Source organism: Corvus kubaryi, unplaced genomic scaffold (genome assembly GCF_017639235.1).
Source record: "Corvus kubaryi isolate FWS band 111438036 unplaced genomic scaffold, C.kubaryi_AGA036_p1.0 37382, whole genome shotgun sequence".
Lineage (NCBI taxonomy): Eukaryota > Metazoa > Chordata > Aves > Passeriformes > Corvidae > Corvus > Corvus kubaryi.
The window spans coordinates 1,443,134-1,468,780 of record NW_024581124.1 but is presented as its reverse complement, the minus strand read 5'-3'; the positions used below and the strand labels follow the sequence as shown (position 1 = coordinate 1,468,780).

Sequence of the window (25,647 nt, the reverse complement as noted above, 5' to 3'; positions counted from 1 at the left end):
TGCCACAGCAGGCATCCAGCCATGTGCTGCAGGAAGTCTTCTGGGAGTGTTTTCATGTCTTGATAAGGTCTAAGAAACAAGTTCTCCTTTCAGATTTGTGCTTGTGTAAACATGAGAAATTACATGAAGACATTTCAGGTGTTGTTTTATGATTCTATGGCAGTTTACTCAATACAGATTTTGGAAGCAGCCCTGTCTCAGGAGGGTGCATATAGGGTATGGGTAAACATTTCAAGTTTGATCTTCTTGTACTTGTGTGAGAATACTCCTTTTTTAAAGTATGTGTCTGACTCCAGGGATGTACTCTAGTTCCAGTAACAACAGATGAGATTTAGGTACACAATTAATTATCCCACTGAAATGACACCAGTTCACCAAATTTCTCAGTCTAAAACTGCATGTGGCTGTTACTTAAGTATTATTGCATCGTAAAATACTTCCATGTTACGTGAAGCAAACTTTTTTTTTCATTCAGAGTAAGAATATTGACATTACTTCTATTCCTTTTAGCTCACAAAAAGGCAGGATATGAAGTACTAATTTATTGTAAATTATATTTGTATAGGACAGGTGTTCCAATTTTGCCAGTGCATTTGACATTTCTAGTGTGCAGGGGAAAATTGCTATAAGGTATGTACTTTTTTTATAATAGATGTTCAAAAGTTACTTCAACCTTTAACTCAGTAGCATAATCTTTCTGTATGCATTTTATGTATATAATTCTACTTTCTAAAAAGAGGCCTTTGGCCCCTGAAGAGTGAATTAATTTAAGTATTTAATGCACTGAACTCACTTGATGGGATGTAGTATTTTTGGAAAATGTAGCTGACAATACCAATTCCAATTTCCTTTCAAAATAAACTGAGGAATTCAAGAATAAATAAAACAACTCTTTAAATTGTCTTTCATTGTTGTTGTGCGCCATAGCCATAGTTAGTTGGATGTCTGTGCACCAGGAAGAGTACACAATGGTATTACTAAAATAAAAAGGTTTAGCATGTTTTCCGTTCTGGCCTAGTGGCTGACAGCCAGCACTGGAGTGAAATCGTTACACAGGGCTGACGTGTCTCGGGCTTGTACTGACAGGGCTTCACTTTGATTTGTGTGGAGGGAGCAATCGTGATAAGGAGCTCCGGTCCTCTGGGTTACACACTGTTCACTTATCCGGGCCTTCTCATCCTGGGAAAGTAAAGTGGCCACTTCTAACCTGAAAACACACAGAACAACCTGGTAGTGAAATCCAATATGGTATTGCTGCAAGTTGCACGGATTTATGGATGGTCAGCCGTGACAGCAGTGCTGCTTTTCTTTCCAGCAATGCTTTAGCATGTTGAATAAAGCAAATTAACATTTCAAATCTTCTGAATTGATGGTCATTTTTGGCCAAAAATAAAGATGGTAAATAAACTAAACTTCCTTTACTAGAAATTAGGTATTTAGCCTTTTTTTTTTTTTTTTTTATTTAAAGAACATTATGCTTGAGTTCTTCTGATACCAGTGGGACCCTGGTTCTCCAGTCTCAAATTATTAATCTGAATATAAACATTGTTGCTCAGATGGGTGGTTTGAATAGCACTAAGCAAAGATCTTTTGTCACTTCTCTCTCTCTTTGGTGCTGTAACAATAAAACTGCATCTGTAGCAGGTATTACATACAGTCAGCTGCCTGAGCAGATGGACAGTTATCTTTGTGAAATAGAGAGCTGACTTAAATACCTGGCTGCATTTGACTTGGAGGAAATAGTTGTTAAGGAGCAGGTAGACAGAACAGGCGGGTTGTCAGGAGCACCCAGGGTATCAGTAAGGCATGACCCATCCATCTGGCAGTCAAAGTTAAGGTTTTTTCTCCTTAACATTCACGACTCAGATCCTGGAGAGAGCTATACAAGCATGAAATCATTGGAATTCTTCAGTAATGTGTGTGGGTTGTAGATACAAGAAGTTTACTCTCTGTATATTCATAAGCCAGTCTAAATTTGATTGTACCCTGGAACAGTCCCTTAGGTGTCTTGCTGCAGCTCCATCTTTCTGGCACACTCATTAATCTGAAGGTGAATTATCTGAGACAGAACCCAGAATCTGGTTTTTTCAGAGGGGCATTTATTTCCCTCTCCTTAGCAGGCGTGCTTTACAGCTTATTGGTCTTTCTTTGGTGCAACTCTGTTTCAAGTTTCCCCCATCTGAAGTACAGCTTTATAATGGTTAAAAACGTTGAAGTTAAATATACTTTATTACACTTGTTGGTTTTCTGCTTTAAGTACTAAAAAGAGAAGCAGCCTGGTCTGCTCCTGTCTTCATTTTCAGATACAAATGCCCAAATCTTTTTAGTATTAAGTGTCTTTTTTTTAAAAAAAAAACTTGATTTGCACCCCTCTTGCAAGTCCTGCTAAGCCTGCATTTATTGAAGAATTAGAAATCCGATTATAAAACTTTGGAAATACACATGTATTTATAGCATTTATGCATGTCTTGGGAAGACAGCTTGTTCCTCGCACGCTGTGTGTACCCCTTTTCTTTTCATCTTTCCATTTAAGTATTTCATTATATCAGGTGTCTACAGTAATGCTCTGCACTTGGAGTGAGCACACTGCTTCTTCCATAGGATTTCATCAAATTCAAAAGAACTCATCACAATAGTGAGCACTGTGCTGAGCTTTTCTTTGTACACATAAATTATGAGATCCATAGCATTGGCTCAGCATCTTTATCTTCTCTGTAGGACATAGCATGTTGCTTTAGCACCACGTACTAAGAGTGGTACTACCCTCTGCCTGTGGAAAAGGCTTTATTCAAGATACTGATGTGTTTTAATCCGTCTGCCTTCAAGGCAACACCACTGGAACATAAAAGTAAGGAATTGCATGAATATTAATACCAGCTCTTGATGTGACAGGTACCATAGCTTATGTGCATAGTATGGTACTTAAAGAATCTGAGAGACATTTTTAGATGAAAATGAATTTTGACTTTGTCTACTGCTGACAGATTAAGGCTATTTAAAATGGAGTATTTTTCAGTTTCGGGGCTTTCTTCCAGAAAAAGTATTAACTCTTAATTTGCCACAGGAGACTAAAATACAAAAGTTTGTTGTAACAGATGCTAAGTTTCAGTGTGAGACTTTGACACGTCCCTGCTAGAACCTGTTGACACGATGTTGAGGAAACAGTTCACATCCTGTCATGAATATCACAGTGGTGTGTATTGCTAGAGGTGGGATGTCTAATTTCGGTGGGATGAACAGCGCTCTGTTGGAACTCATCTATTGGAGCACAGCTGAGAGCCAGCAGCTGTGTTTAACTATATTAATTTGGAGAAAAATAGTAAGTTTTCATCAAATCACCTCACTAATTCAGAATTCAAAGTTACTTTCTCAACATTTGCTGGCCACTTCACTGAAAATGTTTAAGATTACAGATGGTATTCCTGTGATTCAAAAGGGAATGTTTCTCTTTTTTGTTTTGTTTTGGTTGGTTTCTTTTTGTTCAAGACATGCTGGATTCTCCTCATTTACCTGATGACAGCTGTGATACATTAGGTCCTTTTTGTTCTTGACTGCTGAGTGTAAATCTTGCCTGTTGGTTTTGGGCAAGTTATGTAGCTATACTCAAGTAAGTGACAGCAGAGATGGCTAATAGTCATTGCTCCTGGCTTAGTGTTGTATTTATTGACATGACAAAGCTGTTGACATCAAGAAACTGATTTGCAGATTCAACTGTTAAGATTTATTTGGCCAGTCACTACAGAGATCTACTTTTACCTAGTAATAGCACATATTCAGTAAATTAATTGAAAATACAAGCTCATCCTTTTTTAAAGAAACTGTAGAGCCTCCAAAAAATGTATTAATTCCTTCCTCTAAGGAACTCAAATGAGAAAGCACAATATGCATGGTGTAAACATCCTTTCTGTGTTTTGGTATTGTTAAGGAGAGGACTTGATTTACACATGTAGGCTTTTCAAATCTTCTGTAGATTTCACATTAAACCTAGCCCTGTTTAGTTTTACTGCACTATTGGAATCATTTTCTTGACTAACTAATTTCTCAAACTTTCAGTTGTTGATGGGTACTTTCCCAAGAGCAGTGGTTTTTGGACAGAATCTTGAAAACTTCTCCTTGTCTATAAAAACGGGATAAATGAGCTGTTAAATAATTTTAAAATGCTTTCAATAGCATTTGAAATGAAAAGTTCTATGAATATAGATAATCTTCCTCAAGCAATTGGAGGATTTGCAGTTGGTCTTTTGATCTAAACTTGAATATTTTAAACTGTTCATTTTGGTGAGAAAAATTATAGTCTGATTATCATGAAACAAATACGTTTAACAGCGTAAACTGATTTATTATGTAGATGCATCTGCTTCTCTAAGAGGCTGTACTGAGCAGGAAGAGAAGGCTGTGCCAAGTCCTTGCCTGTTGCAAGGATAAAATCTCTGTAGGAATTGCTGAAGGTACAACCAATGCCTGATGTTAATTGCCTGAAAATTTAATTCTATATAATGTGTCCCTAGAAGAAATGCTGTTCAGACAATTGAGTGACTGCTCTGGATTACATGTATCTATTATCTTGTGGAGGGAAAAGTGTGGTTTTTTACTCTCAGCAATATGTTTTGAACAAACCAGTGTACACAGTTGGACTCTCAGCAGGAAGAAAGTCCAAGGACTGACATGTTATTTTAATAATGGCCAGGTCAGCAGCACGATCGGTGCTGTAGCACAGCCGAAAGATTAATATCAAACAAATATGTTTTTAACATGAAGCATAAAATAATCTGTCTTTAGCTGTAGAATATGTTAAAATACCTTATTATAAAATTACAGGGCCTGGTCATCTATCAAGTTTCTAACAAGGTTTCTAAAATCATATCATATTTAACTGATAAATAGATTAGGTTTTGCAGAAAATAGCCTCCTCATTAAATTGTGAAGATTTCAATCAGATGAAGTACTCCATACGAAAACTATGTTAAAAATTTAACTGTCCTTGTACTTGGTTGGTTGTGCTCTATATTTAGGAAAAATGGTCATAAAATTTCCCCAGCTTGTAAAAATATATCACATCAAATGTATCTAGGTATGACCGCCTGCTCTTGTACACCTGTCATTAGTATCTGGATCTGCAAAAAAAGATTTTTTTTTTTTAACTCCTGTAATTGAGATTTTGTCATAAACCCATTAACTGTAAAGGAAACTGTAAATTCAGAATTCTCTGATCCGTGGAAACAGTACCTTTACTTAGGACAATGTAAACTTTATTTGAACAGTACTCTTCCAAATATGCATTGGTTTAATTTTGCAGGTTCATATTTCTTTTTTAAACCCCTGTTGACTTGTACTTGGTTGGGCCAGACTCTGGGAGGTCAATCAGTCTTCTAAGACTTCTGGGTTGGTCTTGTTTTTTCTCCCAGCTGAAAGTGAGTCATGACCTCAGACTGCATTTTGCCTGAATTAGGGAAACCAGAACCGATTAATGTAGCTGTGCTTATCATTTGGCAGCTCATCTGGAATATTGGTTTTGACATATATTCCAACAGCTTAGGGAAGGGCTAAAGAGCGAGATGCTGAGCTTTCCAAAAGGCGCCAGTCCATGGCCATTTGTCAGTATTGAAGATTCCCAATGCTTTCATGAAGACAGCTGTTGCAACACTTAGGAGAAGTAAAAGAAAGGGAAAGAAGGGGGATCAGGAATAAATGTTTTCTGTCTTTTCTCTCATCTGTGTATCGGGGGTGCTAAAATTGATCATGAGTGTGAATGCTTGATATAATATGTTTTTTGACATTAAAAAAAATAAATCCCAAAGACTGCCTTGCCCACATTTCCACTTAAAGTATATGTGAAAAAATCTCTGAATAATAGTTGGAGTGACTGACATGAAATTAGATCAATTACAATACAGTTGACATTGATTGAGAGGTGTTAAGTGAGGGATGGAACAAACCATATTTGATCAAGATTAATCCTTTTTCTGCCAGTGCTCCTGAGACTTGTATAATAATAATAATGATAATTTTTTTTTCCTGTAAAGCTGCTTACAGAAGACTGAGGAGCCAAATCATGATATACGGAAGTCCATACAAATTCTGGACACAAGGATCTTTGAAGATCGCACAAACATCTTTAAAGACTTTTAAAATTTATAGTTGGGCATCTTTATTTCAGCTGAAACATCACTACAGTTTAAGATGCTGAAATCATTTAGCATTATGGATGTACAGTTTTGTCTTAAAAATCCCCTTTTCTCATACCCCTGGGAAAAGTGAAGTGGAAAGTAAAATTATAAATGCTTTGAAATGATTCGTGTGTCTAAGTGGAAACCCACCCACAGTTTTCCCAGAGTGCAGGTCACTGAATCCTAATGCTTCTCTTAAAGAGATGGGAACTTCAAAAGTTGCCAAAGATACCGTTTAGAATCTGAGTGGGAAATGAAGTTGCTTCCTGTGTTCACTCAATGCTGATGAAATTAAGTCTGTTTTATTTGACGTGTAGTTGAAAAGTTCCAAATACAGAGCTAATGTTTGAAGTTATCTCAAGCCAGATTTGGTTGCAGGGTTTTTCTGCAACAGCCACAGTGTCACATGGAACTCCTTATGTAAGTCTTGGATAACATGTACCACCCCCAGCTCCTGAAGAAAAAAAAAGTCCCTCTTTTTAGTCTCTCTTATACCTCTTTATCTTTGGATCTCAGTCTTACTGTTACATACAGCAGAAAGTGTTTATTAACCTTGGTAGTAAAATGGACTCTCTTTTTTCTTTTTGCATTATGAAAATAGGATCGTTTTTGCTGAGTGTTGCATGAAAATGCTCAAATGCTGCAGTTATCAGCATTATTCACTTTCAACAAATATCTAATTTGTGGTAAGTCATTCTTAAAGAGGGTTTTGCCTCTGTGTGGAATTCCTGACAGCTGGAAATCCCAGATATGGCCACTGCTCTTACAAATGTGCTTCCCCTTCTTTGCTGATGCCCAGTGCTCTGTTGGAGCCCAGTGGATTTCCCACATGTGAGCAGTGTGTGCACAGCACACAAACAGTGCTGATGGAAACTGTGGAGCTGCTGGATGATGGTTCAGAGTGCACGGCCCCCACTCCTGTGGGGTAAATCAGCAGCTGCACAACTCCCTCGGAGTTTCAAGATACTCCTCTGTTCCAGGCACAACACAGCCAGGCAGGAAAAGGCCTCTTTTGAGAGCACCAGATTTCTATCAAAAAAGACAATGGCTGATGCCAGCAGATTATAGCAATAATACATCCTCAGAAGATAATGGTCCATTATAAACTGTGGGGTTTCTGGACTCTTGCTGTCAGAGTTACTCAGCATTAAACCCCAATCTGTTTGCTTCCACTGGAATTTTGCAAGCATTGAACTACTTGTCTGCTAAGACCAGGCTCCCAGAAGGCTTCTGCTAGTTCCACAACTGTAGTGCCAACATGGGGATTTTATTGGTACCTTGAGTCCAGATAAATTAGTATTTTGATTAAAAATCAATGGTGATTAAAAGGGCTTTTGTCTAATTCAGGGTTAGCATTAACCAACAATTTGACTATGACAGTGCTTCCAATCTGCCTTATTAAACTTTTGTTTTTAACAGCCAGCTGACCTAACTGGAATAGCTGGGATATGGAAATTCAGGCATAGAGAACATCAGTTGCAAGTAATTGGATGTTGTTTCCTCCATGCTGTTAAATGGATTCACATCCCTCTCGTAGTGTTTGTCTGGCATGATGAAATGAGCTGTCCAGATGAACAACAAACGTTCATGTGGTTCTTTAAATTGGATGAACCAAATGAAAGCATTTCATAAAATCCAAGATGGGATGGGAGCTTCTGCACATAAATCGCGAAGTCTGTGTGTGGGTTATATTGTAACAGTAAGTGAAGCATTACTCCTTTTCTACCTGCTGGGGATTATCCTTCAATACTCTGAAGCCTTGCACTGAAGTATAGCGATGGATGCTGCTTTAGTAAGAGGAAAGCTGCACACTGGAATCCAAACTGCTGGGTAACTAAGTCCAAACTCTTACCAGTGGAGTGAAATGGCTTATTATAATGCAGTGTACTTCCAGTTTTTGCTTGACTGTTCTTTGAACTTTGTTTTCAAAGGGATGAAGCAATCTGCACTACATTATTTTGTATTTCCTTATTATAGGATTGTACACTGAATGTCAAGGATTGAGCAAGTTAAATTCATATGGAAGAGAAATTAAGAAATTTTTTAAATTATTTTTTTAACCTAAGTACTGCTAATCTTGAAATTCAGAGCAGTAAATTAAATTTATGCAGTGAGCTATATGTTTTCTGTTAAAGGCACGGAAATCTCAGATTTAGACTTCTGGGTGACCTGCTGGTAAAATATGCTTTTTAGGAGCTAGGAAAGATGTGTCCCTCTGAAAACAAAAAATTAATCTATGTGCTTTGTAGAATAGGTAGAGCATTCTGTGTAACCTGTGCTCACTTCTCCGAATTCTTTTTCTTTGTAATGCTGTAGTGTCTATAAACTTGAACAAAGATAGATGTAAAAACAGGTTATCAAACTTGAAAATCAGGACAAAGCTTTGTCTGCAGAATCTGTTCTGCTTGTCTATGAGCACAAGCAGAATAAGGGAAGAGCCCATCACAAGAAGCCACTGTTTGCACTTTAAAAGTTTTTGTTTAAAAAACAGAGTTCTTCTGTTTATTATAGTTCTCCTAAACTCTCTTGGTTTTGCCATTATGTGAGGTTTTTTATTAAGCTCAGATTACAAGTTAGCACTGACATTTTTGCTTCCAGTTGACTTGTTTGTAACTCCTTTTTCTGCTGTGAATGAGACCACAAATTAAACATTGGCTTGCAGTATTAATACTTTATTGTTAATTGCCTTGACTTGGTCCCTTGCAGTGCAAAATTAATGTCTGTGCCTTCTCTTTCGGCAGTCTTAATTGTAGCACAGGCAGGTTAATCCAAACTGGAGCAGCATTGTTCCCAGAAAGCTGCTGGAGCAGCGGTCTCCGGAGTGGGGTTTAGTGAAGGGTACGGGCAGCCGAGGTGCAGAGGGAAGGGGGTCTTTGAGAAGGGGCAGGATGGCTGTGCGCTGGTTCATGAAGAGCAGCCGCACTCCAGAGGTGGTCCCTGCTGCCGTGCCAGTCGCTGCTCTCCGCCCTGGCGCTGCGCTGGGACAGTCGGGAAGCGGTGGAAGGAGCGGCGGCGCAGCCGGGCTGTGCGGCGGGAGGGCCGCTGGGGCAGCGCGGGGCGGGCGCCTCCCTGCTCGGCATCCAGCGTGCAGCCGTGGCTGGCAGCGTTCCTCTGCAGCTCCGGGACAGCCAGCCCTTCCCGGGAGCGCAGGATGAGCTGCCTGCCTTGCTCCTGCGGAAGGGGTGCCTGAGCCAGCCAGCGTCTCCTGCAGTCCAGAGCAGGGATCAGCCCAGTGGCCCACAAGGGCTCTGGGAATTGCTGGGTTTTGTTTTTCTTGCTGTAGGGCTTTATGAGGAATATATGATCACACAATATAGCCGATACAGTCCAGAGAATATTTTCAACAGTACTGGCATGGAATGCTAACTTAAAGAAGCATGTGGTTTCTGTAGTCGTAGTTAATGGTTACAAACCAAATTAAGTCTAAATATTTGAGGAAATTAGCCTGCAAAACTGGATGCGAAGGAATGAACACATACCAAATTGTTCTGATGAACAGAAATTACCTTCTAAAGTAATGTGAACTTGGGATGACTTTTTACTCTTTGTGTAATGAGGGGAAAATGGTTCATTTTTGCTCTTTAACAGATGCTGCCTTTGAATTGTAACAAGAAGGGGGGAGACAGATAATGATTTCCAGTGAAGTCTAATTTGTTAAAAGGCACAATTAAGCTTTGAGAGAAATGATTTAGCTTTTAAAACACTGGGAGTAAAGGAATTAAACTCAATTCTCACCCATTGCCTGTAGGGTAGCTTTTTGATTTCTGTAAAAGGGAGCATTGTGATTTGAAAAAAAATTAATTTTTATGGTTGTGTTCTGTCTCTGAAACCACACATGTGCAGTGACAGCTATTTTGCATCTATTTTAGGGCAGGCTATCTTATTTGATTCTTCTGAGAAACTAAGCAGGTTGCTATAGCTACTGAGCTGTGGCTCTGCTGAGTTTTTTTTCTTCAATTTCTAAACGTAATTGTTAAATAAGGTTGGTATAAGGCCTGTGATATTCTGCTGTTGATTGCACTTGGAGATTTTTATTTAATTTTTTTATTTAATTCCAGCAGGTACATGGAAACATGTATGTACTATTTTTATGTACATACATAGCAACCATGTAATGAAAAATGAACGTACAGGTTTTCCAAACCAATATTTGCCTCAGAAAGCTCCTGCATTCCTCTTGTTCTGCTTGTGGTTGGGTGTGGATTCTGGTCTCTGTACACGGTCCTGCAGGATGAGATGCTGCTGAATGGGATGGCTGTGAGAACCACGTGCTAAAACTATTCTTCCAGATGATCTTTTCTTTCTGGTGTGCTACATCTGAAACAAATGCACAAGTAAAAGAGCTGCTGCTAACAATACATTGCAGCTATTAGGTACAGGTTTTTAACGTGTGTAAAGAGTTGTTCAGAACAGAATCAGCGTGTCCTCTAATTTGTAAAGGCTACCGTTCTTGACCTTGCCTACAGCACTTGGGTGGATTCTTTGTTTCCTGCAGCTGTGGTCCAGTTGTTACATTGGCTGTATTGATACCAGGCAACATTACTAAAAATGTAGTATTGGTTTTGTCATGGGTGGATGTGGGTTTGGGTATTTTCTTTTTTTCAGCCAAAGTCCACCACAGGTTCAAGTCTTTTATGATCCTTAAGACGGGGTTATTGAGGCCTTGTGGTGTGTAGTTTTTCAGCCATCCTGGAGTGTGGAAATTGGTGAAGCTCATCTGCAGAAGCAAAAGCTTTAATAATGCAGACCTATTGTGAGGAGGCCATAGCGGTGTATATTAGATGTTAATGGCTTCTTGTCAGGCAGCAGTCAGATGGGGCAGAGGGAAAATACCCTGTAAAGCAGCACCATCACTGGAAAGCCAGGACAGAAAATACTAGCTGGATTTGCAAGGACGTTTAGGGATTGAAAGGTACAGGTAGGCATCCAGTGAAATATTTCAAGCCACTGCTGTTGATTAGGAGTCCAGTGCTTGCTGACGTACAGAACTCCAGGCACCCTTGTTTTGGGCATTTTAGTGAATTCCAGAACCTGTGTATTTGTATCTTTAGATGCTTTATGAATCGTGCACTGTGAATGTCTGACAAATTCTTTGGTAGATTTAGGGGCTACTTGCCTAAGCTGAGTGCCTGGGATGCAGCGCTTCTGAGCCACTTGGGACAGTGTAAATTTATTCTTTACACAGGTTTTATTCAATTAAGATTAGTGTCCTATTTAGGCTGAAGTAGCTAATTCTGTTACGGAATAATTTATTCTGGAGCTCATAACTTTCAGATAATGCTGTATATCCAGCTGTTGTGATCCTGTTGGATAATACTAGGTATTCCAAGAATAGGAAGAAACTGTATTGAGGAGATTAGAATAAAAGTACTTGAGGTTGATACTGCAGACTTCATCAAAGATGGACTTAAAGACAGGTTCATAATAATCAAATTGGTGTTATATTTTTAGCACAATCAATCTACTCACTGTTGTCCCAATTTCAGGAAAATCCCTTGCTCCAGACTTCCCTCTTAGACAGTCTTTATTTACCTAAGGCCAAGGTGTTCCCAGTCGTCTGTGGATGGATGAGGTGTAGATCTGGTGGTGTGGGACCTCTGCTGCAAAGTGCTGAGCTGCATTTATGACTTCTATGTTCAGCCCCTTCTATTTCTGCTCAAGTAGTAACCGCAATTTTAGGGAACTCCTACCAATTCTGCAGCCAGGTACACAAATTTAACCTGTTAGGACATTACCATTGGCAGACAATCCTTAAGGTGAGCAGCAATCATCCCTTTAAGGATTTGGATTACCTCTGTATTTATTCTCTTTTTTTTGTTGTTGCTTTCCTGCAGTTCCTAAGATACAATTATGCATGTGATCTGGGAAATGAACAACTGAATGCAAATCCTGGTGACCTCAAAGATTTTTGGTGAATTGTAATTGTGAAAAAACTTTTTCTGATAGTCACCTGTCTTGATTTCTGACTACAGTGTTTGGTTTAAGATGAATAATCCTGCAAAAGTTTTAAAGATTTATATCCTAATTTTGGTCTTAAGTAAATACCCAATTGTCAGATCATTTAGTAAAACACACTGTTGTGTAAGATTGTCTCGCTGGACTGTTTATGAACATGAGAAATATGTAGTGTCTGTATTGTGTCTAAATGTATGGCATACAGGTTAAAATAGTCAGTTACACAGACAAATTCCCATCTCAAAATCTAGAGGACTTTAATCACTAAATTTTAAAGGGATTCAAATTATGTTAGTCTAATGAATTGCACCAATTTCTTTAAAAATAGTATGGACATTTGCATGCATGCATAATCACTTAAGGTGCTTATCCTGTAATTTACTGAGACCTTTGACGTGAGAATTCTTGGTTTATAAAAATCCAACCTTTAGTGACTCCTGTAAAAAATAATTGTAATTAAAATTTAATCACCATTTAAAGTGCAAAAATGTTTAAAACCCTACTTTTGCTTTCTAGCCAATAGGTGGTGTAGAATTTACCAGAGTGCTGCTGGTATATTACATTACTAGCATTGCAGTAACCTAGTAATTTCATAGTAAGAATTAATTGGGCAAATCAGTATTTTATTGGCAGGATTTGCCTGGGGTACTGAAATTTTTTACTTTTATCAATTTTTTTTAAAGTCCCTGTAATATATTAAGTATGCAAAGCAGTCATTGATTTACAGCTGACGTGCAACCAGCTTTGGGAGAAACACAGAGGCTGTTTAACAGCAGGACTGCTCTGTAGCTTAGGGCAGGAAACAAGGATGCTCTTTCCAGTTGGAACTACTGGAGGTGTAGCAGCATGCTGGTGAAGCCTGTTGTGTGATTTCTCAGTTGGCTGATCTGACTGCCAAAGAAGAGACTGCTACTAGCTCCAGCTGAAAGAATTACTCATTTAACTCAGTTGAACCAGTTCTGGTGCTTTGATGCTGAAGATTAAAAGTTCAGTGCCCACTGGCAGTCATTGGGGGTTGACTAGCTTTGAGTGTGTGACAGTGTTGCTGTATAATTATCTATGCTGGGATTTGTTTGTGACATTAGGCCTGATACATCTTATGTTTCAAAGTCTGTTGTAGGTTCACTGGCTGTAAGATAGCTTGCATTTTGTATGAATTGCTGATTATTACCTTATCCCTCACTTGCATTTAGAAGAAGCTGCTTCACAGAATGAGGGGTTACTTTTCTAGTACAGGGTAAATATGCAGCTCTTATTCATATCGGGATATAAGAGTTATTTCACTCAGTCATATACTCATTTGAATACTAAAAAAAATGTGGTTACCTGCTCTTTAAGTGGTTGAATACTGTAGTTAGAAAGTAGATAAATGGATAGGGGTGTATAATGCACCTCTGTTACTGTACTAACAGCAACAGCCAGTTCCTCAATTAAAAAATGCATAGTTATTGTTCCAGTATCAGGTCTCTTCCTCTCTCTGTTTTATGCAGAAGTGCATAAAAAGCCCCAGGTTGATTTTAAACTTACAGTGTTGAAAGGAGGGACAGACATGAATTCTGTCATTAATCCTCACAGAGCTTCTCTGCCAGTAACCCTGAGTCTTTTGTAGGGGTGGAAAATCTCTTATTCACTTGTCTTTGGGATCCTATCAGTGGCAGTTTTGCATAGACTGATGCTGGTATCAGTAGTGGAAACTTGTATCTGTGCTTCATCTCCAGATCAGGTAATGCTGCCTGAAGTATTAACTTGCTGCAGTCACTTAACTAGACAGTGTCTAAATTCTTGCCTTTTGTAGATCACAAGTTGTTCATATATGGATCCTCTGGAATGAAAATAATCTTATAAGCTTAAGAACATTATCATTCACTGAAGTTATTGTACTTCCCGTTATGTTTTAACTTTCAAACTTTTCCTCCGTGCCATTTTGGACATTATTTTTGAGAAGGATTCTCCTTGTGTTAGCTCCTTACGTCCATGCAGAGTCCCTTGGAACATGCATATTCAATACCTCTCTGGAGGGCCTAGCCTCTGCTTTGTTCTGCTTGTCAGAACGGCTTGTGATTTTCCTGCATTTCCAGTAGAGCTTGAAATTAGTCACATACTGATGTTCTACTGAAACAAGCATGGGAGTCAAAATTAACATGGCTTTTATTTGTAGCTTGTTCTGTGCATGGTGATAATCTGTAACATTAGAAGCACAGCACTTGCTGCACTGCCTTCTTCCAGCACATCTGTGCTTTGGTTTGTGGCAAAGCCAGCTGGGTGGCACTGCTTCCTTTCTGCAGTCTTTGCAGGCAAGTTCAGCATGACACAGAGCCTTGCATAGTTATGGTTGTGGCTTCCAGGTGGCTTGAGGATGGGCAGAGGCTGCCCTCCAGAAAACACTGATGTGAGTGCAGAGGGAATGCAAGGGATCCTTACCTATCTCTGTGCTTAGAACTGCTCTTTATTAGTATCTCAATGATAAATATAAATCTGGGTTTTAAGGGACAAAAACATTTGAAGAAGTTCAAAGCTTTTGATTAGAATTTCCTGCCAATGTCTTACTAAAATGGAAAGACAAGTCTGCTTTTTTGTCACTCTCATCAACCTATAGTTGACTCCTTCACTCCTCCACATACATCAATTGTCTACCTTGCCCCTCACAGCTGCAGGATCATACTTGGGGGCATAATATATTGGAATATTATGCTAATGCCTTCATTGTCACTGATTGTACCCTAGAAATGTAATTGTAATTCTTCATGTTGTCCTGGTGCCTCAGCATTGGAATGTAAGGAATGAGAGATGTTTTTGCATCTGGCAATTGCATGTCTTAGTGTTTGCATGAATAGGTTGGTTGCAATTAGTGACTGGGCAGTAAGTGTTTCATGCTTTGAAGGGATCATCCCTAGAGAGTTGTGGGGGTTCTACAGTGGTATTTCAGATTGAAGGTCTAGAACTTGGGGGAAGTTGATCTGCTGAAAAATGGAGCGGGTTTAGCAAGAATAAAATAATCCCTACAAATCTGTGGTCTTTATTTTCCACTTTTGGCCATAGTTATCTCTTTTCAAGTACCTGGTGATTCACTGCTACTGATTGCAGAGTCCTACCTGTGTGCACAGACACCTTCACTGTGTTTTGGGTTAAATACTTATTCTGAAGCTCACACATGAAAACGAGTCATTTCACAGAATTAAGTGTAAGCAGAACAGTGACCATTGTGTTGACTACGGGTTGGATTTAATAGGCGGTGGTTTGTTGTTTGATTGGTGTGACACTGCTGCCAGTGAAATCTGGTACTTCATGTGGCTGTAGTACAGTTTCAGTGACCCTTAATGACGGGTTTTTTCTCTTTTTTCCCGTTGCTGTAACTCAAGGCCTTTTTACAGTAAAAGCTGACATGTGGAAAAAAAAATGATAGCAATAGATGTTTCTGGGACTTGCATACCTAGCACGTAATTGTTTTTATGCCTTTTTGAAATAGTCGCCTATGTCCAGCAATAATGGTACACCAAGGAACAAATCAAAACCTGGTCAGATCAGTGCCAGAGTTTTTGTCTTAATGAAAAGAGTATATTCTTGCTGCACTGCCAGTTGCTAGCTCCAGGAAAATCTGGAAAGCGCTGCTTGTCCCTCAGAAGCATTTCCCTGCTGACATGGTTTTGATGAGTGTGTGTAGGGAATACCGTGTGCCTTAGGGATGGTAGAGGGAGCTGTGTAACACAGGGCTCCCAAGGGATTACAAAGCTGTAGGACATTTAGAAGTGTTGAGGAGAGGGAAAAGAAGGGCAAAGGGAGTCTCTTCTGCTGAGAAGCAAGCTTTTGAAGCAAGGCGTGGGTGCAATTTCTCTTGTGTTTTTGTATCATCTCAGTACATCCCAGCTCTTGCCTCTCAGGAGTTTTACCAAGCTGCCTTCTTCCTATCCCCATAAGTCATTAGTGACATGATGTAGCATCCCTTATAGCCTCTGCAGGCTTAGCTGTAATTTAGATCACTGCACCAATACGCTAATTGGCTGCTTCCTCCTGTTGTCATGTGCAGACTCCATAGGTGTCCTTACTTTCATTCCTTACGAGTTTCATGATTCTACAGTCTTAAAGGCAAATGGTTGAAACGGCTCTCACAGGAACGCCTTGGCTTAGAAATGCCACACATTTTCCTGATTAATTGATCTCTCCCATAGATTGTAGAACTGATCTTCTTGACTGAGTCTACTGATCATTCAGATCTCATGGGATCTCTGTTGGGCCTACTCGGTTTCCTCTGGGGTGATTTACAAAGGAATTTCACCTCTATTTGATGTCCTGCTGTTTCACCTGTCCTACAACATCACAACTTCATAAAATGTTCAAAAGAAAACCCAATTTTAATAGAAAATGATAAAACTGGAAAAGAACAAATCAGACAAGAAGATTCTGTAGCTAATGTACACTCAAGCACAAGTGTTGTGGAATAACTAACGCTGTTAATGCTGGAAATTGTATGTGTACTGTGGTATAACAAAACCCTCTTCCTGAACCATGTTGCTTTATCTCCTGATCAGGAGGTCACAGACTACAAATCCCCCTGTTTGTGTAGGGCTGAACTAGGCAAGTGGAATGGAAGTGATTGTGCTTGGGAGGATTGAAGAATTGCCTGAAAGCCTGAAGTCACTCCGGGGCGGACGGAAGGCTGTGAAGTAATGAAGCGTTCGGGGGACATTGTGCAGTGAGGTGCTGTTAGAACAGTTCCCATCCGTCCCATGGAGGCAGGATGGATTGATACAGGAGCTCAGTAACCCAGTGTTGTACCTGTGGGTAGGTACATCTGTGGCGTCAAGATCCACAGCCAAATCAAAACGAGATCAATACATGTTCAGCCTTCACCTTTCATGCACTAGAAGGTGCAATCAACAGCAAGAACAAACATCTTTATTTTACATCAGAGTTAAGAGTAAAGTTCAACCTTTAACCTTTACATTTTCTTGTTTCGTTACTATACTTCCTAAGCAGAATTAATAAAACCTCAGTTCCCATGATTATCTCTTCAAAGATGTCACAATGTATCCCAGCTGCAGAGGAAGTTCTGCATAACATTAATTATGCACTGAAAATACAAAGAAAGCACTTGACATTTTTCCCAGATCCATACTGTGTTGTTTTACTTATTTTAGGTTTGAGGGTTTTTTGGCATTATCTTTACTGATTCAAAAAAGGGGCTTTGAAAACCTGTTCCAGAACTTGCTTTAGGTGTACAGGATTTTCCCTCACTGATACATAGTGACTAAAGAAAATGGTCATTTACTTTCGCTGAAGATTATTTAGAGCTGTATCTGGAGGACTGTAGCTAAACATGACTAATGAAATCATTGGCAATTACTTCCTGTGTTGCCTTTCCTGGAAACAACCCAAACAGAAACATTTTGTTTGTCCATTGGTTGCATTATTATTAAATCAGTAAATCAAACCTGCTGATCCTGTTGGGTTCCATCCAAGTCAGCAGATTCTAGGATTCTATTCACATTACCATTTCACAGGATGGTCAGAAGACTGATTTTTTAGCACACTCAGGAGCAAATTACATTTGGTGTCTGGTGCATACACAGAGCTTTATTACTGTTCGTGGCTTGGTTACTCTTCATTCTTTCAGGACAGTAGTAAGTACCATATTTTGAAAAATAATTAGCCTCAATAGAAATCAGAGTAAACTTTTACACAGTTGAGCTAGACCTCTAAGGGTGGTGCTCTCATTTTATAAGTAAGAGAACTAAGGTATAGAAGTAGAAATGAAGCTATGAAGGCGATCAGTAACAGTGCCACTGATAAAAGTTTGCATCATCTGATAGAAAGTCTGTTGTTCCTCTGTGACTCAGAGGAATTTAGTTAGCTGCAAGAACCTATATGGTATTTTTTCTGTTTATCCTGGAATAGTGACAGAAGCAGCAGCAAAATGGAATTTTTTGGATTTATTTTCAAATTTTATTTCTTGTGTCACAACAGAGAGAACAATTGTAATAATGAATGAAGTTGTTCTATTAGGTGTTCTGTAACAAAAAAAGAACAAGGGTCTTTGAAGAAATAAGACGGAACCTGTTAAGAATTTTCGTCTTCTCCTAAAACGCAAGCCTGCTTACACTTCAACATAAAGTCCTGTTCTGAGCAAATCAACAACCCCTAAGTGAGAGCCTGTGGAGTTTCCACAGCAGCAGCATTTTCAATGGGAGCAATTTGTCTGAGAAGCTGGCAGCATATCCTTTGTCTCAGTGATGTAGGTCCTAGTGAGTCCAGAGAGAGAGAGAGGATCCTTTGTTGCCTCTTAATGCTGGAATTATTTTGAGTAGTCATCTCCCATCTCTGTTGGTCTTCATCTCCATCCCTTGCTGCTACAGGCAGCAGCAGCTGAGAGGGCATTGTGCTATGGCCAGTGTAGAGCAGGTTTCATTCTGGGTGGAATTTCCATACAGAAATGTGATGGAAGGGTGGAAGTGGAAATGAAGCTAGTATGTGTTATTTGAGCACTGTAATTGCAACAGTAGTTTGAAAATACTTTGAGACTTGTAAACAGATTTCATTTAATTATATGTTGGCCTATCAATAAAAAGGTACAGGAAGGACTCTTCCAGTGTGGTGTATTGTATTCACTGTCACTTTTGCAGAAAAGTAAGTTAATTTGGAATGATCAGCTTGGACTTTATGCAGCCTGGGCATGGAATTAACAATGCTGAAACTGCTTGTTAATCTCATTTTGCCTTTACATATCTGTCTTTAAAATAAAGCTTCACAACAACAAATGCTGTATATTGGAAAGCAGAGGGAGCTCTTTCTGTCTGCTGCATTTAAAGAGATCAGTATTTGTGCCAGTTCTGAGTAAAAATGTTCCCAGCCTCCTAATAGAGCTGTAATTAGTAGGGTGTACCAACTCCTTTCCATGAAGGTACATAGCTTTGAGATTATCCCATGATTAGTAACTCTTGGCTTTGGAGGTAGCTAAGAACATGGAGTCAGCCTTTAAGAGTGCCTCTCCTGTTCCTGTGCTCTAATTGCACTGGGTAGTTGTAAAAGGAAGTGTTTGCAAGCAGGGTAAAAAAGCATGTCTGATATGGGATGGAAACTGTGTGTGAATGTATGTTTGGGATGGGAAGGATAGAGTCAAAGAAGTTACACCAGAGTTTTTACATCAAACCCTGTCTTCATGATAGTAGTCACACTAAAATCTCTAAGCCAAAACCTATTGAAGGGGTGAGGTAATTTCCATTGACTTCAAAGGAATTGCTAATGCCCAATTTCTGTCAGCATTTGACCTCCAGAAAATTCAGAGGAATAAAGCCTCAAGGTGCAGGTCCTTTTTGAAGGCTTTAGAAACCAGAGTGTGTTTTGTCATAAAATCTCTGAATAATATATGTTGGAAGGGACTTTTGGAGGTTGTCTTGTCCAACCCGTCTTCAAAGCAATGTCTTTAAACCTTTTATGACATCCATGTAAGACTGGGCATATGTGAGTGGTTTGAAGCTTTGTCAGGTTTCACTCAGTCAAAAACCATAAACTGTAACTCTTTCAGTTGGAGCTAAACAGTGAGAAAAACCCCATCTTCACATGCTGAGTCGTCACACTCTCTGTGGCTGACATACAGTGCTGACCTAAATATGTTTAGTCTTGAAATGTAACAGCAACAGTTGGTAGGGTAGTTCCTGTGGGTGTAAGTTTGGGTTCTTACCATTGCAGATTGACCAGGCTGAGGCCTATAGAATGTGTTCACACTTACAGGATATATTCTTCCTGATAGTCTGTGGCCAGCCTAGTACCTTAAATACACCAGTTCAGTTTTAGGAGGATGTGCTGCCCTGCGTTCACAGTGCCAGAGGTGCTTAAGTCAGGCATTTGATTGCCCTTGCCCTATTACATGCAGGGAGAGCCATCTCTTGCAGGGTACGACAGCTTACACAAACACAGCAAAGGCAGCTAATGGTACTTTTAGATCATTATCTTTGCTTAGCATTACTGTCACTTTGTTGTTTGTAAGGCACAGGTCAGATAGACAGTCCTTTATATGCTCATTCCCATTCTGGAACTGATGGATAATGCATCTGTTTCCTCTAAATTGGCCTGCTAAGATGAGAATGTGAGCAGCTAAATAACTGGAGTCAAGAATAAATGCTTAGCCCTTGCTTGGGTAATCAATCTCGCAGACTCAATAGGAGGCATGGTGCGGAAATAGCAGAAAAGAGAATCTGAAAAGATGTGGGATGATTTCTTTAACGTAAATGTGGTTTCATGTCACTTTATTTCCATGACTCACTATATCTAATATAAACAATGAAAGACAGAAGAGAACTGGCTTTCTGAGGGTGGAATCAAATATGAATAAATTTAACATTTAAGCTGCAAAGTAGAACTTTTTTGAGTTATGTCTGACACTTATCCTGTCATTAGTGGCTGAAAAATAAATGTTGCAGCCTTTTTATTCCACAACGCTGCCCAAAAATAAAAAAAAAAAAAAAAAAGAAAAAGGATCATTTTAACCCTTTGTCCCACTGCTGTACATAGTTGTTCTTTAATGCTGTTCTTAGGGAAAGCTAAGCATCTCTTGGAACAAATAATAAATGTAAACTATCTCCCCAGGTAGAGGTAGTAACAGAAGCAAGAGAGAGAATGGAGGAGTAAGCAATAAAAACCAGGAGTAAGCAGCTTTATTTTAAAAGTACAGTCAAGGCATGTTTACCACTGGTGTGGTGTTTTATCCTCACATCTTTCAAGCTGCCTACTAAAACCAAGGAATTTTGCATGAAGCACATCACCCTGCTTGTCTGGTGACTATGTTGTGACAGTTCCTGTGGGCCCCAATTGGGACTAAGACCATACTGTGCTTGGCACAGTACAAATGCGGAAAATTAAGTCAGTCCTTTCCCAAGAAACTCACTAGAGAAGAACCTAGCTGTGGTTAAGTCTCTGTGGATGCATACTAAATTTTAAAAAGTCAGCTTCTGTTATAAAGAATATAAAATACAAAATATTCCTCTTTCTGTTTTGCAATTGCTTTTATATGTATCAGTGTATGATAGAGGACAGCAGAGCTATCTGCTGGAGAATATCCACATACACAACGTGCTTGTTGTATTTGTCTTGCATTGTGATTGTACTTAGATTAGTTTTTATTTGTCTGGAACATACTGCAGGCAACTCTGTGAACGTGTATTTTGTAGGTTTATCTGATGAGCATGGCAGGGCAGGCACGTCTGTGTTTTTTCTTGTTTCTCTCATATCCCCAGCATTTGGTGGGAGAGGGCTTTGCAACTGGAGCATTTTCTGACTGCAGGACTCCATCATTGCAGGATTATTTTTTTCCAAGTAATTCATCTTTACATTCTGCTCTGAAATCCCACTGGGTGCCTGCTCAGCAGTGCTTTAACTTCTGAATATTGAAACCAGCAGGTATGGTGAGAAAGGAATATTTTAAACAGCAGAAGAGACACTTGGTGTAGTGTGTAATACCTGGCTCTCTCTATGCTGCACTGGAGACAAAAGCTGTGTGAGAGTCACTTGGGGTACAGCTGTTTATGGACCAGTGACAGGGACTTCCAGAGTATGTGAAAGCTCTAAAACAGGAGAGTGGTGCTGGGTGCTGGACAAAAAAGGAAACAGAAAGACATCTCTGGATTGGTAACTCATCTTTTAAGATAATTTTCTAAACAAAAAAAATTTGTTTGGCAAAACTGTAAGATGAAAGACATTTATCCAAAGGCAGACATTTATGGGTAAAGCATCTTATTTTAGTGCCCGTCTGCTGTGTACAGTGTGGAGATCATTATGGTAAATGCTTATCCTTTTAGATTAAGTTGTTGGCTGTGATACAATTGGAATTAGTTACGTGCAAAGGTTTTTGTAACCAAGTGTGACTTCCAGCAGAAAAAGAAAAATGCAAGAGAAACTGCATGAGCATATAAAGTAGGTTTGTGTAGGTCAAGGAAGCAGAAAGAAGAGTGATTTGGGGCTAAAATACGATAGCTCCTTGTCAAATCCCTGAATTAATGCGTTACTGGCAAGCAGGCATGTGGGCATGTGTAGGGGTGTTTGAGAAAAGTGAAATAGATTACAGTCCAGAAATGGGATTCTTGAGCAAGGTGTTTTTCTTTTTCTTGGATGGGAGAAATAGCTGAGTAGTTACTTTCCGACAAAGTCAAAAGAGGTCACCTTTGACATAAGGTCTCCATGGGGAACAGTACAGAATGTGAAAGAGAAAATAACAAGGGAATGTTTTTTAAGGGGTCTGTTTCTTTTTCTTATGAGGGCTGTTGAAATAGAAAACCTCCCTGAGCACAGCAAAAAGCAAATGCAACTTAATTATGTTACTGATACTCTTCTTCTGATACGCCTTTCTTAGTTGTCTAAAAAACAGGAAAAGAAATGCTAATTCTACCAGTATGATGATTTCCCTGCTATGCTTAATTTCTTTGCATGTTTAATTCACTCTGAACCTTAAAATAGCTTTCTGATGCTTGCCTTGCTGGCCTCTTGTGCTTTATTTACTTTTGAATTGATTTTCAAGCTTTCACTCACTTCCTTTTGGCATGAAGATCTGTAGGGATAAGGGGATTGTATCTCTTCCTCTGTCCTCTGCTGCCGTGCTTCCTCCCTTTCCTCTGTGTCATGCAACACTGAGCTCATCAGCTGGGTTTTTAGTACTCCAAATGGAGGAGTTCTGTGATGGGAGTTGGAAAGCAATACTGTAATACAGTTGGCCTGTATGACTAATCAGTTAGATAAAGAATTCGGCCTGCAGAATAGCAGAGCCTTCATGCTTGATTGATGATAACAGCAGCCAACTGACTTACTGCCCTTACTGCCAGCATCCCCCACACTATTAGAGAGGATTTCTAGCACAGGACAATAGATTTGTCCTGGTAAGCATAATGCTGGGGTTTGTAGCGCATGACATCAAAACCAAAAGAAAAGCAGGTCAAAATGGATGGCTCCCTGCATATACTTAGAAAAGCAGGAGTGGAAGAGTCTGCAACTGCTGTTTGCTCAGCCCCTACCTGCACACTTCCTACCAAAAGAAGTGGATTAGTTTCTGTACTCAGCACAGCATAAAGAATCTCTCTCATTCCTAATGACCTTTACCATGGAGCTTGTTTTTCCTTGGAAAATCTCCCAGACCATAGGCAGGGCTGATTTCTTTGGCCAGCAGAAGTTACTCTCTTTGAGTCAGGGCTTATGAAACTGCCATTATACATAAGGGTAGGATAAATGGAGGGAAATAAAGTATCTTTAATGGAACCCATAAGAAAGAAGGGAAAGCTACACTTGTTTAGTATAAATGCAACTTAATTTCTTTTGTCTTGCAGGCTGTAAACAGCTCTCAGAAAATCTTATTTGCTATGGGCTTGGGGTATTTTGTGTCTAGTGATGTAAACTTGCTGTGCTGTCCACAAAGCCATGGATCATACTGGTTTATTGAAGCTGCAAAGAAGAACACGTTGAGGTGGGAAAACTTTTTTGTTGCAAAGAAAAAGATGAAAGTTTTCCTGGATGAAATCAAAATCTGTTTATGAGTCTCAGGAGAGCAATTCTACTCTCCTGCTTTACAGGAGAGAAAGGAGCCAAGAATATGGATGTTTCTAACACATACACATAGTAATACTTTTTATGGATACTGTGAGCTTACTGGGTGTCAGGTGTTAGCAGATTGATCGTGTTCAGTGTCACTGCAGAAACCTAGCTGTATTTTTTTCTGTTTAAATATCATTGTGACCACTGTTCTCATTACACCTCCTAAAACAAAAGCAAAAGGCACCTAAAATAATATCTGTATACTGGATACTTTATTTAAATTGATGTAGATGCTGTTTGAAGCAGAACTCCACTGAGTACATAAAGAATATTTAAGATATTTCTGTAATCAGACTTCAGTTGCTGGATTGAGATATGTAGATTAATTTATTATCTATACAAAGAAATTGCCTAAACTGTAAACAGCTGGTAATGCTTTCTGGACAGAATTTGAGCTTTGTGTTTGACTTAGTACCTGAGGGAGAAGTATTAAGCTACAATACCGATTCTGATTTGAAGTTGAATGCTGAAAATTCATTGTGAAGTTGTTAACAGCAGGGAGCTTCTTTTGTAAAGAACTAAATTAGAAGCTTTCAAATCTTTCAGTACTGACAGACTAAATAACTTCAGCAACTGATGAAGTTTTTATTCTGTCACTGGCTCATCAATAGCTGTCCTTCCTTTCTAGGTCCCTTATTCATAACAAAATGATTTCAGTATAAAAGGGAGGTTAGCCTTTCACAATTAGCCTTCACTTCCTGCTTGCTTCATTCCCAGTTGCCACAGTCTAAGCCACAGAAATACAATTACAATATTGAATGATGGGAATTTATGAGACAATTTAGTCCTGGAAGTGAATTTGTTGTTTGTGATGTAGGGACTTGTCTGAGTGGCTGAGAGCCGGATACCTGTGGTAGGACTGCCAGCTGACCCTTCCCAAGCGGCTCCACTAATGGGAGGATTGCCAGGTGTGCAGCTCTGCGTGGTGTCTGGCAGTGGTTACTCATCCTTGGCTGCTTCCCTTCTGCTCCACGTGCCACATGAACTTAACACCCAGCTATCACAGAAATGAAAATGGGGCACCGTGTGTTAACCTGCAGCTGAATCAAAGAGCATTTTAATGCTGTCATAAAACTGCAAACTCCTATGAAGCTTAAAATATCCCAGATTGCATCTCTTAAGCTGTTATGCTAATGTTCTGTATTTATGTATGTGCATTACCTAAAAGATGCAAAGTTCTCAAATGGAAAATAAAGTCTGCAATATCTATTCTGAAGTGCATCTGCACCATCTCTTTATGAGGTTTGAACTGATGAACTTGCCTTATGCTGTGCCTCCCAAACAGATGCCAGAGAGACTCAGTCCAGTTACAGAGACACCATCAAGCTGGTACAGCTTGAGATGTTCTGTGTTCAGTGCTTGTCTAAGTCCACAGAACTCAGTGGAGTGGCATGGTGGGAAGAAGGCATAGATTTTGCCTTGCCTGGATGGATCAAGGGATGTTCTGGATACCTGTCTATGAAGATGGAATTTGAAGCCATTTTGCCCAGCAGAAGCAATTACACAATCTACTTAATACTAATTTTTTATATTTTTCAGGCTAGGCGGCACATTTTATAGACAGCTCTGAATGGCAAATTAATTCTACTTTACTCTTGTGTGATTGACTTGGTCTCCTGGGTCTATAAATCAAACCAATTGATGTTTAGCTTTTCTAAAGTTCAGTCATGCCCAGGCTTTTGGCTCTGATGAGCATTTTAGTCACAGAGCTCTGCACCAATGGGGAACGGATAAGGCAAGAAACATTTTGTCATTTTAATTTTTCTTGGGGAAAATAAGCTGGGGAAAGGACTGTAAACCCCCCAGTGATTTGGGTAAATGGATGGGTGGTACAGAACCAGAGAACAGTCTGGAACAAGAAATCTGCAACTGAAATGTTACTGAGTTAGTTCTGGTTCTCTGTGGAAAGTTGTAGTGGTTTGGTCCAAAATACTCATTACTGTTTATCTGCTGTGAG

The 25,647-nt window shown here is 39.4% G+C and overlaps 1 protein-coding gene across 8 annotated transcripts in view; it reads left to right on the top strand.

Annotated features, from left to right (window-relative positions):
- ARVCF (ARVCF delta catenin family member) overlaps positions 1 to 25,647 on the top strand; it is a 259,648-nt gene that overhangs the window by 45,035 nt on the left and 188,966 nt on the right. The gene's annotated exons all lie outside the window — the stretch shown is intronic.